Source organism: Montipora capricornis, chromosome 5 (assembly GCF_036669925.1).
Source record: "Montipora capricornis isolate CH-2021 chromosome 5, ASM3666992v2, whole genome shotgun sequence".
NCBI classification, from domain to species: domain Eukaryota; kingdom Metazoa; phylum Cnidaria; class Anthozoa; order Scleractinia; family Acroporidae; genus Montipora; species Montipora capricornis.
This window is the reverse complement of record NC_090887.1, coordinates 22,416,378-22,429,507: the sequence shown is the minus strand read 5'-3', so window position 1 is coordinate 22,429,507 and position 13,130 is coordinate 22,416,378. Positions and strand designations below refer to the sequence as shown.

Below are 13,130 nucleotides of genomic sequence, written 5' to 3'. Positions count from 1 at the left end.
ATTCAAGACATTCATACAGTCTGGAAACAGGAGAGAACAATAGTACATACCACACAAGTGAATGGTGCTTTCCGTACACTCTCATTGGCTAGCTCGGAGGTAAATGGCATGTTTCTCTTGGGACTTACGATGGTACCATGAGGAAATAAAAACAATTCTTATGCAAAATTTTGCAGAGCAAACAAAGAGTATTATGGTATTTTTAAAGTGGTCTATTTACCTCAGATCAAAGGAAAAAGAAAAAACCGGCTTCCCGTTCTACTTCGGTAAGCGAGGAGTTAGTTTTATCGTTAAATAAACTTGTGTGGTACATAGTAAAATAATCATTCCTCTTAGTGTCGGTGAAACTGGTAGATATTTACCACCACTTCTCTGAATAATTGCGAATTATGGTAACAACAGACCTTACGATAACGTGTTTGACCAAGAATCCTGTTTTTTTCCCAGTATCTTGCAACTGCAAACTCCTCATCACTCACACCAGAAATAGCATCAATCAAACAAATGTTGAGAGAGCTTCCTTCGAGCCCAGGCGAAGCCCACATCCACACAAGAAAGAATGTTCTGTTTTTTGGGGCGTTTGGTGGTGTACTGAGTAACCTGGTCCGTTAGCTCAGTCGGCAGAGCGTGGGACTGGGAACGCCAAGGTCGTGAGTTGGAGCCTCACGTGGACCAAGGCTTCCTCCCTGTTTTTTGGTGAGCTACTGTGTTCTTTAATTGGCTGCCTCCTTTACCAATGAGATTTCCTTCTCGACCTGTCGGTCTGGTGGCGTTATGTTTGCTTAGGAAGTGAAAAAGTCTACGTATTAAGTCCAGGAAAGACCCTTTTTTGTTTTGCTTTATCCAAGACGTTTAGCTGGCATTTCGGCGAAGCTGTTGTGTTCACCAAAGTAACCTTGAGCGCTTAACAGAGTTGCGGTCAGCTGCAGTTTCTGGTTATGGGAATCCGTAGAGGCCAAAAATGTTACATGCTAGACCCGCATTCCGCAAGAAGACTTCATCTCCATGGTGACGAGAGGCTGGTGGCCTTTTTCCTCAGCTTTGATAGCATTTGTCAAATCCCCGATCAATATTGATGAAACTTTGACTTTCAGTGATAGCATTGGCAAGCACAAGAGATCTCCAGAAAGCGGCCGACTCTAATTTCGGTACAGATGGTTCTAGATTGTTTGTCTCTTTAATTCAACCTTTTTTTACATTGAAAGCAACTTAGAGTTGACCAATGTTCCCTCTCTTCATTAAAGGGATATTAGAGAGCCGTATAAAAATCGACTTACTGGTATGGGGGATTAGCTCAAGTGGTAGAGCGCCCGCTTTGCATGCGGGAGGTACCGGGATCAATACCCGGATCCTCCACTTTTGCACCATCCTGAAGTCAACTGAGATACCTCAAACACCAAAAATCTGTTACAACAGTCGTCAATTGAAGACCAAGGAACGACCGGTTTTTCAAAAACTCGACAACTCTCAAGGAGAGACACCACTCCAAAGAGATGGTGTTACTCAACTGCAAGACAGTGCAACCAATCCATGACAATATAAGATACACTGACCTCAAGGCACCGATGGGATTTGAACCCATGACCTCCTGTTTACTAGACAGGTGCTCTAACCACCTGAGCTACGGCGCCAAGCGTAGATTGTCTGCTAGAAAATGCAGTCGTGACACGGGTGCTGCTACTACGTCGTGGAAGTATCTCATGCAAAAAGTTGACGAGTCCAGCATTTCACTGTGTGAACAGTTGAAAAGACAGCACAGGAGATAAGGATGAGGACACGAAGAGAAGAATCCTCTGGAAAACCGTCGGCCTGGAACATAAGCAGCTTGTGGCTTCTAGCTTAAGCTGTTAGTTCAGGCTTAGTTGAGTTAGTGCAACAACCCCCACAAGCGACATAGCTTTGATTACTATCGTGTTGAAACAAGGGTTGTCTGCCCGTGTGTCTCTGAGTAGCCGCTAGTTTCACTCATTCCCGTCGACAGCGTCAAATATAACAAATGTAGTGTTGGAGGCTCGAAATTGGTTTAAGGACATCGCTAACTCTTTTAAAGATGAACTTCCCTTTCCTGGTGTCCTCGGTAGTATAGTGGAGAGTATCCCCGCCTGTCACGCGGGAGACCGGGGTTCAATTCCCCGCCGGGGAGATGGGTGTCGTTTTTGTGTTCGTGTGGCTAGCCTGTGCTTTTCGTGTATCACCTTCTCTCAAGTCAACTCTTCGAAATGTATGGGTTTGCCCTGGCTCCGGTCATCAAACGTAGGGGGCATTGATATGATGACACAGTATAAATCAATGCCTCAACCTCACGTTCTCGTCAAATTGCCATTCATTAGCTAATTCTCTTCATTAAGACTCCTTGTTAGAGTTTGTGTAGATTCAAGACATTCATACAGTCTGGAAACAGGAGAGAACAATAGTACATACCACACAAGTGAATGGTGCTTTCCGTACACTCTCATTGGCTAGCTCGGAGGTTAATGGCATGTTTCTCTTTGGACTTACGATGGTACCATGAGGAAATAAAAACAATTCTTATGCAAAATTTTGCAGAGCAAACAAAGAGTATTATGGTATTTTTAAAGTGGTCTATTTACCTCAGATCAAAGGAAAAAGAAAAAACCGGCTTCCCGTTCTACTTCGGTAAGCGAGGAGTTAGTTTTATCGTTAAATAAACTTGTGTGGTACATAGTAAAATAATCATTCCTCTTAGTGTCGGTGAAACTGGTAGATATTTACCACCACTTCTCTGAATAATTGCGAATTATGGTAACAACAGACCTTACGATAACGTGTTTGACCAAGAATCCTGTTTTTTTCCCAGTATCTTGCAACTGCAAACTCCTCATCACTCACACCAGAAATAGCATCAATCAAACAAATGTTGAGAGAGCTTCCTTCGAGCCCAGGCGAAGCCCACATCCACACAAGAAAGAATGTTCTGTTTTTTGGGGCGTTTGGTGGCGTACTGAGTAACCTGGTCCGTTAGCTCAGTCGGCAGAGCGTGGTGCTGATAACGCCAAGGTCGTGAGTTCGAGCCTCACATGGACCAAGGCTTCCTCCCTGTTTTTCTCTGAGCTACTGTGGTCTTTAATTGGCTGCCTCCTTTACCAATGAGATTTCCTTCTCGACCTGTCGGTCTGGTGGCGTTATGTTTGCTTAGGAAGTGAAAAAGTCTACGTATTAAGTCCAGGAAAGACCCTTTTTTGTTTTGCTTTATCCAAGACGTTTAGCTGGCATTTCGGCGAAGCTGTTGTGTTCACCAAAGTAACCTTGAGCGCTTAACAGAGTTGCGGTCAGCTGCAGTTTCTGGTTATGGGAATCCGTAGAGGCCAAAAATGTTACATGCTAGACCCGCATTCCGCAAGAAGACTTCATCTCCATGGTGACGAGAGGCTGGTGGCCTTTTTCCTCAGCTTTGATAGCATTTGTCAAATCCCCGATCAATATTGATGAAACTTTGACTTTCAGTGATAGCATTGGCAAGCACAAGAGATCTCCAGAAAGCGGCCGACTCTAATTTCGGTACAGATGGTTCTAGATTGTTTGTCTCTTTAATTCAACCTTTTTTTACATTGAAAGCAACTTAGAGTTGACCAATGTTCCCTCTCTTCATTAAAGGGATATTAGAGAGCCGTATAAAAATCGACTTACTGGTATGGGGGATTAGCTCAAGTGGTAGAGCGCCCGCTTTGCATGCGGGAGGTACCGGGATCAATACCCGGATCCTCCACTTTTGCACCATCCTGAAGTCAACTGAGATACCTCAAACACCAAAAATCTGTTACAACAGTCGTCAATTGAAGACCAAGGAACGACCGGTTTTTCAAAAACTCGACAACTCTCAAGGAGAGACACCACTCCAAAGAGATGGTGTTACTCAACTGCAAGACAGTGCAACCAATCCATGACAATATAAGATACACTGACCTCAAGGCACCGATGGGATTTGAACCCATGACCTCCTGTTTACTAGACAGGTGCTCTAACCACCTGAGCTACGGCGCCAAGCGTAGATTGTCTGCTAGAAAATGCAGTCGTGACACGGGTGCTGCTACTACGTCGTGGAAGTATCTCATGCAAAAAGTTGACGAGTCCAGCATTTCACTGTGTGAACAGTTGAAAAGACAGCACAGGAGATAAGGATGAGGACACGAAGAGAAGAATCCTCTGGAAAACCGTCGGCCTGGAACATAAGCAGCTTGTGGCTTCTAGCTTAAGCTGTTAGTTCAGGCTTAGTTGAGTTAGTGCAACAACCCCCACAAGCGACATAGCTTTGATTACTATCGTGTTGAAACAAGGGTTGTCTGCCCGTGTGTCTCTGAGTAGCCGCTAGTTTCACTCATTCCCGTCGACAGCGTCAAATATAACAAATGTAGTATTGGAGGCTCGAAATTGCTTTAAGGACATCGCTACCTCTCTTAAAGCTGAACTTTCCTTTCCTGGTGTCCTCGGTAGTATAGTGGAGAGTATCCCCGCCTGTCACGCGGGAGACCGGGGTTCAATTCCCCGCCGGGGAGATGGGTGTCGTTTTTGTGTTCGTGTGGCTAGCCTGTGCTTTTCGTGTATCACCTTCTCTCAAGTCAACTCTTCGAAATGTATGGGTTTGCCCTGGCTCCGGTCATCAAACGTAGGGGGCATTGATATGATGACACAGTATAAATCAATGCCTCAACCTCACGTTCTCGTCAAATTGCCATTCATTAGCTAATTCTCTTCATTAAGACTCCTTGTTAGAGTTTGTGTAGATTCAAGACATTCATACAGTCTGGAAACAGGAGAGAACAATAGTACATACCACACAAGTGAATGGTGCTTTCCGTACACTCTCATTGGCTAGCTCGGAGGTAAATGGCATGTTTCTCTTGGGACTTACGATGGTACCATGAGGAAATAAAAACAATTCTTATGCAAAATTTTGCAGAGCAAACAAAGAGTATTATGGTATTTTTAAAGTGGTCTATTTACCTCAGATCAAAGGAAAAAGAAAAAACCGGCTTCCCGTTCTACTTCGGTAAGCGAGGAGTTAGTTTTATCGTTAAATAAACTTGTGTGGTACATAGTAAAATAATCATTCCTCTTAGTGTCGGTGAAACTGGTAGATATTTACCACCACTTCTCTGAATAATTGCGAATTATGGTAACAACAGACCTTACGATAACGTGTTTGACCAAGAATCCTGTTTTTTTCCCAGTATCTTGCAACTGCAAACTCCTCATCACTCACACCAGAAATAGCATCAATCAAACAAATGTTGAGAGAGCTTCCTTCGAGCCCAGGCGAAGCCCACATCCACACAAGAAAGAATGTTCTGTTTTTTGGGGCGTTTGGTGGCGTACTGAGTAACCTGGTCCGTTAGCTCAGTCGGCAGAGCGTGGTGCTGATAACGCCAAGGTCGTGAGTTCGAGCCTCACATGGACCAAGGCTTCCTCCCTGTTTTTCTCTGAGCTACTGTGGTCTTTAATTGGCTGCCTCCTTTACCAATGAGATTTCCTTCTCGACCTGTCGGTCTGGTGGCGTTATGTTTGCTTAGGAAGTGAAAAAGTCTACGTATTAAGTCCAGGAAAGACCCTTTTTTGTTTTGCTTTATCCAAGACGTTTAGCTGGCATTTCGGCGAAGCTGTTGTGTTCACCAAAGTAACCTTGAGCGCTTAACAGAGTTGCGGTCAGCTGCAGTTTCTGGTTATGGGAATCCGTAGAGGCCAAAAATGTTACATGCTAGACCCGCATTCCGCAAGAAGACTTCATCTCCATGGTGACGAGAGGCTGGTGGCCTTTTTCCTCAGCTTTGATAGCATTTGTCAAATCCCCGATCAATATTGATGAAACTTTGACTTTCAGTGATAGCATTGGCAAGCACAAGAGATCTCCAGAAAGCGGCCGACTCTAATTTCGGTACAGATGGTTCTAGATTGTTTGTCTCTTTAATTCAACCTTTTTTTACATTGAAAGCAACTTAGAGTTGACCAATGTTCCCTCTCTTCATTAAAGGGATATTAGAGAGCCGTATAAAAATCGACTTACTGGTATGGGGGATTAGCTCAAGTGGTAGAGCGCCCGCTTTGCATGCGGGAGGTACCGGGATCAATACCCGGATCCTCCACTTTTGCACCATCCTGAAGTCAACTGAGATACCTCAAACACCAAAAATCTGTTACAACAGTCGTCAATTGAAGACCAAGGAACGACCGGTTTTTCAAAAACTCGACAACTCTCAAGGAGAGACACCACTCCAAAGAGATGGTGTTACTCAACTGCAAGACAGTGCAACCAATCCATGACAATATAAGATACACTGACCTCAAGGCACCGATGGGATTTGAACCCATGACCTCCTGTTTACTAGACAGGTGCTCTAACCACCTGAGCTACGGCGCCAAGCGTAGATTGTCTGCTAGAAAATGCAGTCGTGACACGGGTGCTGCTACTACGTCGTGGAAGTATCTCATGCAAAAAGTTGACGAGTCCAGCATTTCACTGTGTGAACAGTTGAAAAGACAGCACAGGAGATAAGGATGAGGACACGAAGAGAAGAATCCTCTGGAAAACCGTCGGCCTGGAACATAAGCAGCTTGTGGCTTCTAGCTTAAGCTGTTAGTTCAGGCTTAGTTGAGTTAGTGCAACAACCCCCACAAGCGACATAGCTTTGATTACTATCGTGTTGAAACAAGGGTTGTCTGCCCGTGTGTCTCTGAGTAGCCGCTAGTTTCACTCATTCCCGTCGACAGCGTCAAATATAACAAATGTAGTGTTGGAGGCTCGAAATTGGTTTAAGGACATCGCTAACTCTTTTAAAGATGAACTTCCCTTTCCTGGTGTCCTCGGTAGTATAGTGGAGAGTATCCCCGCCTGTCACGCGGGAGACCGGGGTTCAATTCCCCGCCGGGGAGATGGGTGTCGTTTTTGTGTTCGTGTGGCTAGCCTGTGCTTTTCGTGTATCACCTTCTCTCAAGTCAACTCTTCGAAATGTATGGGTTTGCCCTGGCTCCGGTCATCAAACGTAGGGGGCATTGATATGATGACACAGTATAAATCAATGCCTCAACCTCACGTTCTCGTCAAATTGCCATTCATTAGCTAAGTCTCTTCATTAAGACTCCTTGTTAGAGTTTGTGTAGATTCAAGACATTCATACAGTCTGGAAACAGGAGAGAACAATAGTACATACCACACAAGTGAATGGTGCTTTCCGTACACTCTCATTGGCTAGCTCGGAGGTAAATGGCATGTTTCTCTTGGGACTTACGATGGTACCATGAGGAAATAAAAACAATTCTTATGCAAAATTTTGCAGAGCAAACAAAGAGTATTATGGTATTTTTAAAGTGGTCTATTTACCTCAGATCAAAGGAAAAAGAAAAAACCGGCTTCCCGTTCTACTTCGGTAAGCGAGGAGTTAGTTTTATCGTTAAATAAACTTGTGTGGTACATAGTAAAATAATCATTCCTCTTAGTGTCGGTGAAACTGGTAGATATTTACCACCACTTCTCTGAATAATTGCGAATTATGGTAACAACAGACCTTACGATAACGTGTTTGACCAAGAATCCTGTTTTTTTCCCAGTATCTTGCAACTGCAAACTCCTCATCACTCACACCAGAAATAGCATCAATCAAACAAATGTTGAGAGAGCTTCCTTCGAGCCCAGGCGAAGCCCACATCCACACAAGAAAGAATGTTCTGTTTTTTGGGGCGTTTGGTGGCGTACTGAGTAACCTGGTCCGTTAGCTCAGTCGGCAGAGCGTGGTGCTGATAACGCCAAGGTCGTGAGTTCGAGCCTCACATGGACCAAGGCTTCCTCCCTGTTTTTCTCTGAGCTACTGTGGTCTTTAATTGGCTGCCTCCTTTACCAATGAGATTTCCTTCTCGACCTGTCGGTCTGGTGGCGTTATGTTTGCTTAGGAAGTGAAAAAGTCTACGTATTAAGTCCAGGAAAGACCCTTTTTTGTTTTGCTTTATCCAAGACGTTTAGCTGGCATTTCGGCGAAGCTGTTGTGTTCACCAAAGTAACCTTGAGCGCTTAACAGAGTTGCGGTCAGCTGCAGTTTCTGGTTATGGGAATCCGTAGAGGCCAAAAATGTTACATGCTAGACCCGCATTCCGCAAGAAGACTTCATCTCCATGGTGACGAGAGGCTGGTGCCTTTTTCCTCAGCTTTGATAGCATTTGTCAAATCCCCGATCAATATTGATGAAACTTTGACTTTCAGTGATAGCATTGGCAAGCACAAGAGATCTCCAGAAAGCGGCCGACTCTAATTTCGGTACAGATGGTTCTAGATTGTTTGTCTCTTTAATTCAACCTTTTTTTACATTGAAAGCAACTTAGAGTTGACCAATGTTCCCTCTCTTCATTAAAGGGATATTAGAGAGCCGTATAAAAATCGACTTACTGGTATGGGGGATTAGCTCAAGTGGTAGAGCGCCCGCTTTGCATGCGGGAGGTACCGGGATCAATACCCGGATCCTCCACTTTTGCACCATCCTGAAGTCAACTGAGATACCTCAAACACCAAAAATCTGTTACAACAGTCGTCAATTGAAGACCAAGGAACGACCGGTTTTTCAAAAACTCGACAACTCTCAAGGAGAGACACCACTCCAAAGAGATGGTGTTACTCAACTGCAAGACAGTGCAACCAATCCATGACAATATAAGATACACTGACCTCAAGGCACCGATGGGATTTGAACCCATGACCTCCTGTTTACTAGACAGGTGCTCTAACCACCTGAGCTACGGCGCCAAGCGTAGATTGTCTGCTAGAAAATGCAGTCGTGACACGGGTGCTGCTACTACGTCGTGGAAGTATCTCATGCAAAAAGTTGACGAGTCCAGCATTTCACTGTGTGAACAGTTGAAAAGACAGCACAGGAGATAAGGATGAGGACACGAAGAGAAGAATCCTCTGGAAAACCGTCGGCCTGGAACATAAGCAGCTTGTGGCTTCTAGCTTAAGCTGTTAGTTCAGGCTTAGTTGAGTTAGTGCAACAACCCCCACAAGCGACATAGCTTTGATTACTATCGTGTTGAAACAAGGGTTGTCTGCCCGTGTGTCTCTGAGTAGCCGCTAGTTTCACTCATTCCCGTCGACAGCGTCAAATATAACAAATGTAGTGTTGGAGGCTCGAAATTGGTTTAAGGACATCGCTAACTCTTTTAAAGATGAACTTCCCTTTCCTGGTGTCCTCGGTAGTATAGTGGAGAGTATCCCCGCCTGTCACGCGGGAGACCGGGGTTCAATTCCCCGCCGGGGAGATGGGTGTCGTTTTTGTGTTCGTGTGGCTAGCCTGTGCTTTTCGTGTATCACCTTCTCTCAAGTCAACTCTTCGAAATGTATGGGTTTGCCCTGGCTCCGGTCATCAAACGTAGGGGGCATTGATATGATGACACAGTATAAATCAATGCCTCAACCTCACGTTCTCGTCAAATTGCCATTCATTAGCTAATTCTCTTCATTAAGACTCCTTGTTAGAGTTTGTGTAGATTCAAGACATTCATACAGTCTGGAAACAGGAGAGAACAATAGTACATACCACACAAGTGAATGGTGCTTTCCGTACACTCTCATTGGCTAGCTCGGAGGTAAATGGCATGTTTCTCTTGGGACTTACGATGGTACCATGAGGAAATAAAAACAATTCTTATGCAAAATTTTGCAGAGCAAACAAAGAGTATTATGGTATTTTTAAAGTGGTCTATTTACCTCAGATCAAAGGAAAAAGAAAAAACCGGCTTCCCGTTCTACTTCGGTAAGCGAGGAGTTAGTTTTATCGTTAAATAAACTTGTGTGGTACATAGTAAAATAATCATTCCTCTTAGTGTCGGTGAAACTGGTAGATATTTACCACCACTTCTCTGAATAATTGCGAATTATGGTAACAACAGACCTTACGATAACGTGTTTGACCAAGAATCCTGTTTTTTTCCCAGTATCTTGCAACTGCAAACTCCTCATCACTCACACCAGAAATAGCATCAATCAAACAAATGTTGAGAGAGCTTCCTTCGAGCCCAGGCGAAGCCCACATCCACACAAGAAAGAATGTTCTGTTTTTTGGGGCGTTTGGTGGCGTACTGAGTAACCTGGTCCGTTAGCTCAGTCGGCAGAGCGTGGTGCTGATAACGCCAAGGTCGTGAGTTCGAGCCTCACATGGACCAAGGCTTCCTCCCTGTTTTTCTCTGAGCTACTGTGGTCTTTAATTGGCTGCCTCCTTTACCAATGAGATTTCCTTCTCGACCTGTCGGTCTGGTGGCGTTATGTTTGCTTAGGAAGTGAAAAAGTCTACGTATTAAGTCCAGGAAAGACCCTTTTTTGTTTTGCTTTATCCAAGACGTTTAGCTGGCATTTCGGCGAAGCTGTTGTGTTCACCAAAGTAACCTTGAGCGCTTAACAGAGTTGCGGTCAGCTGCAGTTTCTGGTTATGGGAATCCGTAGAGGCCAAAAATGTTACATGCTAGACCCGCATTCCGCAAGAAGACTTCATCTCCATGGTGACGAGAGGCTGGTGGCCTTTTTCCTCAGCTTTGATAGCATTTGTCAAATCCCCGATCAATATTGATGAAACTTTGACTTTCAGTGATAGCATTGGCAAGCACAAGAGATCTCCAGAAAGCGGCCGACTCTAATTTCGGTACAGATGGTTCTAGATTGTTTGTCTCTTTAATTCAACCTTTTTTTACATTGAAAGCAACTTAGAGTTGACCAATGTTCCCTCTCTTCATTAAAGGGATATTAGAGAGCCGTATAAAAATCGACTTACTGGTATGGGGGATTAGCTCAAGTGGTAGAGCGCCCGCTTTGCATGCGGGAGGTACCGGGATCAATACCCGGATCCTCCACTTTTGCACCATCCTGAAGTCAACTGAGATACCTCAAACACCAAAAATCTGTTACAACAGTCGTCAATTGAAGACCAAGGAACGACCGGTTTTTCAAAAACTCGACAACTCTCAAGGAGAGACACCACTCCAAAGAGATGGTGTTACTCAACTGCAAGACAGTGCAACCAATCCATGACAATATAAGATACACTGACCTCAAGGCACCGATGGGATTTGAACCCATGACCTCCTGTTTACTAGACAGGTGCTCTAACCACCTGAGCTACGGCGCCAAGCGTAGATTGTCTGCTAGAAAATGCAGTCGTGACACGGGTGCTGCTACTACGTCGTGGAAGTATCTCATGCAAAAAGTTGACGAGTCCAGCATTTCACTGTGTGAACAGTTGAAAAGACAGCACAGGAGATAAGGATGAGGACACGAAGAGAAGAATCCTCTGGAAAACCGTCGGCCTGGAACATAAGCAGCTTGTGGCTTCTAGCTTAAGCTGTTAGTTCAGGCTTAGTTGAGTTAGTGCAACAACCCCCACAAGCGACATAGCTTTGATTACTATCGTGTTGAAACAAGGGTTGTCTGCCCGTGTGTCTCTGAGTAGCCGCTAGTTTCACTCATTCCCGTCGACAGCGTCAAATATAACAAATGTAGTGTTGGAGGCTCGAAATTGGTTTAAGGACATCGCTAACTCTTTTAAAGATGAACTTCCCTTTCCTGGTGTCCTCGGTAGTATAGTGGAGAGTATCCCCGCCTGTCACGCGGGAGACCGGGGTTCAATTCCCCGCCGGGGAGATGGGTGTCGTTTTTGTGTTCGTGTGGCTAGCCTGTGCTTTTCGTGTATCACCTTCTCTCAAGTCAACTCTTCGAAATGTATGGGTTTGCCCTGGCTCCGGTCATCAAACGTAGGGGGCATTGATATGATGACACAGTATAAATCAATGCCTCAACCTCACGTTCTCGTCAAATTGCCATTCATTAGCTAATTCTCTTCATTAAGACTCCTTGTTAGAGTTTGTGTAGATTCAAGACATTCATACAGTCTGGAAACAGGAGAGAACAATAGTACATACCACACAAGTGAATGGTGCTTTCCGTACACTCTCATTGGCTAGCTCGGAGGTAAATGGCATGTTTCTCTTGGGACTTACGATGGTACCATGAGGAAATAAAAACAATTCTTATGCAAAATTTTGCAGAGCAAACAAAGAGTATTATGGTATTTTTAAAGTGGTCTATTTACCTCAGATCAAAGGAAAAAGAAAAAACCGGCTTCCCGTTCTACTTCGGTAAGCGAGGAGTTAGTTTTATCGTTAAATAAACTTGTGTGGTACATAGTAAAATAATCATTCCTCTTAGTGTCGGTGAAACTGGTAGATATTTACCACCACTTCTCTGAATAATTGCGAATTATGGTAACAACAGACCTTACGATAACGTGTTTGACCAAGAATCCTGTTTTTTTCCCAGTATCTTGCAACTGCAAACTCCTCATCACTCACACCAGAAATAGCATCAATCAAACAAATGTTGAGAGAGCTTCCTTCGAGCCCAGGCGAAGCCCACATCCACACAAGAAAGAATGTTCTGTTTTTTGGGGCGTTTGGTGGCGTACTGAGTAACCTGGTCCGTTAGCTCAGTCGGCAGAGCGTGGTGCTGATAACGCCAAGGTCGTGAGTTCGAGCCTCACATGGACCAAGGCTTCCTCCCTGTTTTTCTCTGAGCTACTGTGGTCTTTAATTGGCTGCCTCCTTTACCAATGAGATTTCCTTCTCGACCTGTCGGTCTGGTGGCGTTATGTTTGCTTAGGAAGTGAAAAAGTCTACGTATTAAGTCCAGGAAAGACCCTTTTTTGTTTTGCTTTATCCAAGACGTTTAGCTGGCATTTCGGCGAAGCTGTTGTGTTCACCAAAGTAACCTTGAGCGCTTAACAGAGTTGCGGTCAGCTGCAGTTTCTGGTTATGGGAATCCGTAGAGGCCAAAAATGTTACATGCTAGACCCGCATTCCGCAAGAAGACTTCATCTCCATGGTGACGAGAGGCTGGTGGCCTTTTTCCTCAGCTTTGATAGCATTTGTCAAATCCCCGATCAATATTGATGAAACTTTGACTTTCAGTGATAGCATTGGCAAGCACAAGAGATCTCCAGAAAGCGGCCGACTCTAATTTCGGTACAGATGGTTCTAGATTGTTTGTCTCTTTAATTCAACCATTTTTTACATTGAAATCAACTTAGGTTTGACCAATGTTCCCTCTCTTCATTAAAGGGATATTAGAGAGCCGTATAAAAATCGACTTA

General features: G+C 44.4%; 20 non-coding genes across 20 annotated transcripts; 15 read left to right on the top strand and 5 right to left on the bottom strand.

Annotated features, from left to right (window-relative positions):
• The first annotated feature begins 1,283 nt into the window (after window positions 1–1,283).
• Trnaa-ugc (transfer RNA alanine (anticodon UGC)) lies at window positions 1,284–1,356 on the top strand. Its single transcript has one exon. It is a non-coding gene; the product is annotated as a tRNA-Ala (tRNA).
• Window positions 1,357–1,557: 201 nt separating this feature from the next.
• On the bottom strand, window positions 1,558–1,631 carry Trnat-agu (transfer RNA threonine (anticodon AGU)). Its single transcript has one exon. It is a non-coding gene; the product is annotated as a tRNA-Thr (tRNA).
• A 440-nt stretch (window positions 1,632–2,071) lies between these two features.
• Window positions 2,072–2,143, top strand: Trnad-guc (transfer RNA aspartic acid (anticodon GUC)). Its single transcript has one exon. It is a non-coding gene; the product is annotated as a tRNA-Asp (tRNA).
• Window positions 2,144–2,973: 830 nt separating this feature from the next.
• On the top strand, window positions 2,974–3,046 carry Trnai-gau (transfer RNA isoleucine (anticodon GAU)). Its single transcript has one exon. It is a non-coding gene; the product is annotated as a tRNA-Ile (tRNA).
• Window positions 3,047–3,654: 608 nt separating this feature from the next.
• On the top strand, window positions 3,655–3,727 carry Trnaa-ugc (transfer RNA alanine (anticodon UGC)). The gene has a single exon. It is a non-coding gene; the product is annotated as a tRNA-Ala (tRNA).
• Window positions 3,728–3,928: 201 nt separating this feature from the next.
• Trnat-agu (transfer RNA threonine (anticodon AGU)) lies at window positions 3,929–4,002 on the bottom strand. Its single transcript has one exon. It is a non-coding gene; the product is annotated as a tRNA-Thr (tRNA).
• A 440-nt stretch (window positions 4,003–4,442) lies between these two features.
• Trnad-guc (transfer RNA aspartic acid (anticodon GUC)) lies at window positions 4,443–4,514 on the top strand. The gene has a single exon. It is a non-coding gene; the product is annotated as a tRNA-Asp (tRNA).
• Window positions 4,515–5,344: 830 nt separating this feature from the next.
• Trnai-gau (transfer RNA isoleucine (anticodon GAU)) lies at window positions 5,345–5,417 on the top strand. The gene has a single exon. It is a non-coding gene; the product is annotated as a tRNA-Ile (tRNA).
• Window positions 5,418–6,025: 608 nt separating this feature from the next.
• Trnaa-ugc (transfer RNA alanine (anticodon UGC)) lies at window positions 6,026–6,098 on the top strand. Its single transcript has one exon. It is a non-coding gene; the product is annotated as a tRNA-Ala (tRNA).
• A 201-nt stretch (window positions 6,099–6,299) lies between these two features.
• Trnat-agu (transfer RNA threonine (anticodon AGU)) lies at window positions 6,300–6,373 on the bottom strand. Its single transcript has one exon. It is a non-coding gene; the product is annotated as a tRNA-Thr (tRNA).
• Window positions 6,374–6,813: 440 nt separating this feature from the next.
• Trnad-guc (transfer RNA aspartic acid (anticodon GUC)) lies at window positions 6,814–6,885 on the top strand. Its single transcript has one exon. It is a non-coding gene; the product is annotated as a tRNA-Asp (tRNA).
• An 830-nt stretch (window positions 6,886–7,715) lies between these two features.
• Window positions 7,716–7,788, top strand: Trnai-gau (transfer RNA isoleucine (anticodon GAU)). The gene has a single exon. It is a non-coding gene; the product is annotated as a tRNA-Ile (tRNA).
• Window positions 7,789–8,395: 607 nt separating this feature from the next.
• Trnaa-ugc (transfer RNA alanine (anticodon UGC)) lies at window positions 8,396–8,468 on the top strand. Its single transcript has one exon. It is a non-coding gene; the product is annotated as a tRNA-Ala (tRNA).
• A 201-nt stretch (window positions 8,469–8,669) lies between these two features.
• On the bottom strand, window positions 8,670–8,743 carry Trnat-agu (transfer RNA threonine (anticodon AGU)). The gene has a single exon. It is a non-coding gene; the product is annotated as a tRNA-Thr (tRNA).
• Window positions 8,744–9,183: 440 nt separating this feature from the next.
• Trnad-guc (transfer RNA aspartic acid (anticodon GUC)) lies at window positions 9,184–9,255 on the top strand. Its single transcript has one exon. It is a non-coding gene; the product is annotated as a tRNA-Asp (tRNA).
• Window positions 9,256–10,085: 830 nt separating this feature from the next.
• On the top strand, window positions 10,086–10,158 carry Trnai-gau (transfer RNA isoleucine (anticodon GAU)). The gene has a single exon. It is a non-coding gene; the product is annotated as a tRNA-Ile (tRNA).
• A 608-nt stretch (window positions 10,159–10,766) lies between these two features.
• Window positions 10,767–10,839, top strand: Trnaa-ugc (transfer RNA alanine (anticodon UGC)). Its single transcript has one exon. It is a non-coding gene; the product is annotated as a tRNA-Ala (tRNA).
• A 201-nt stretch (window positions 10,840–11,040) lies between these two features.
• Window positions 11,041–11,114, bottom strand: Trnat-agu (transfer RNA threonine (anticodon AGU)). The gene has a single exon. It is a non-coding gene; the product is annotated as a tRNA-Thr (tRNA).
• Window positions 11,115–11,554: 440 nt separating this feature from the next.
• On the top strand, window positions 11,555–11,626 carry Trnad-guc (transfer RNA aspartic acid (anticodon GUC)). Its single transcript has one exon. It is a non-coding gene; the product is annotated as a tRNA-Asp (tRNA).
• Window positions 11,627–12,456: 830 nt separating this feature from the next.
• Trnai-gau (transfer RNA isoleucine (anticodon GAU)) lies at window positions 12,457–12,529 on the top strand. Its single transcript has one exon. It is a non-coding gene; the product is annotated as a tRNA-Ile (tRNA).
• Window positions 12,530–13,130: the final 601 nt, after the last annotated feature.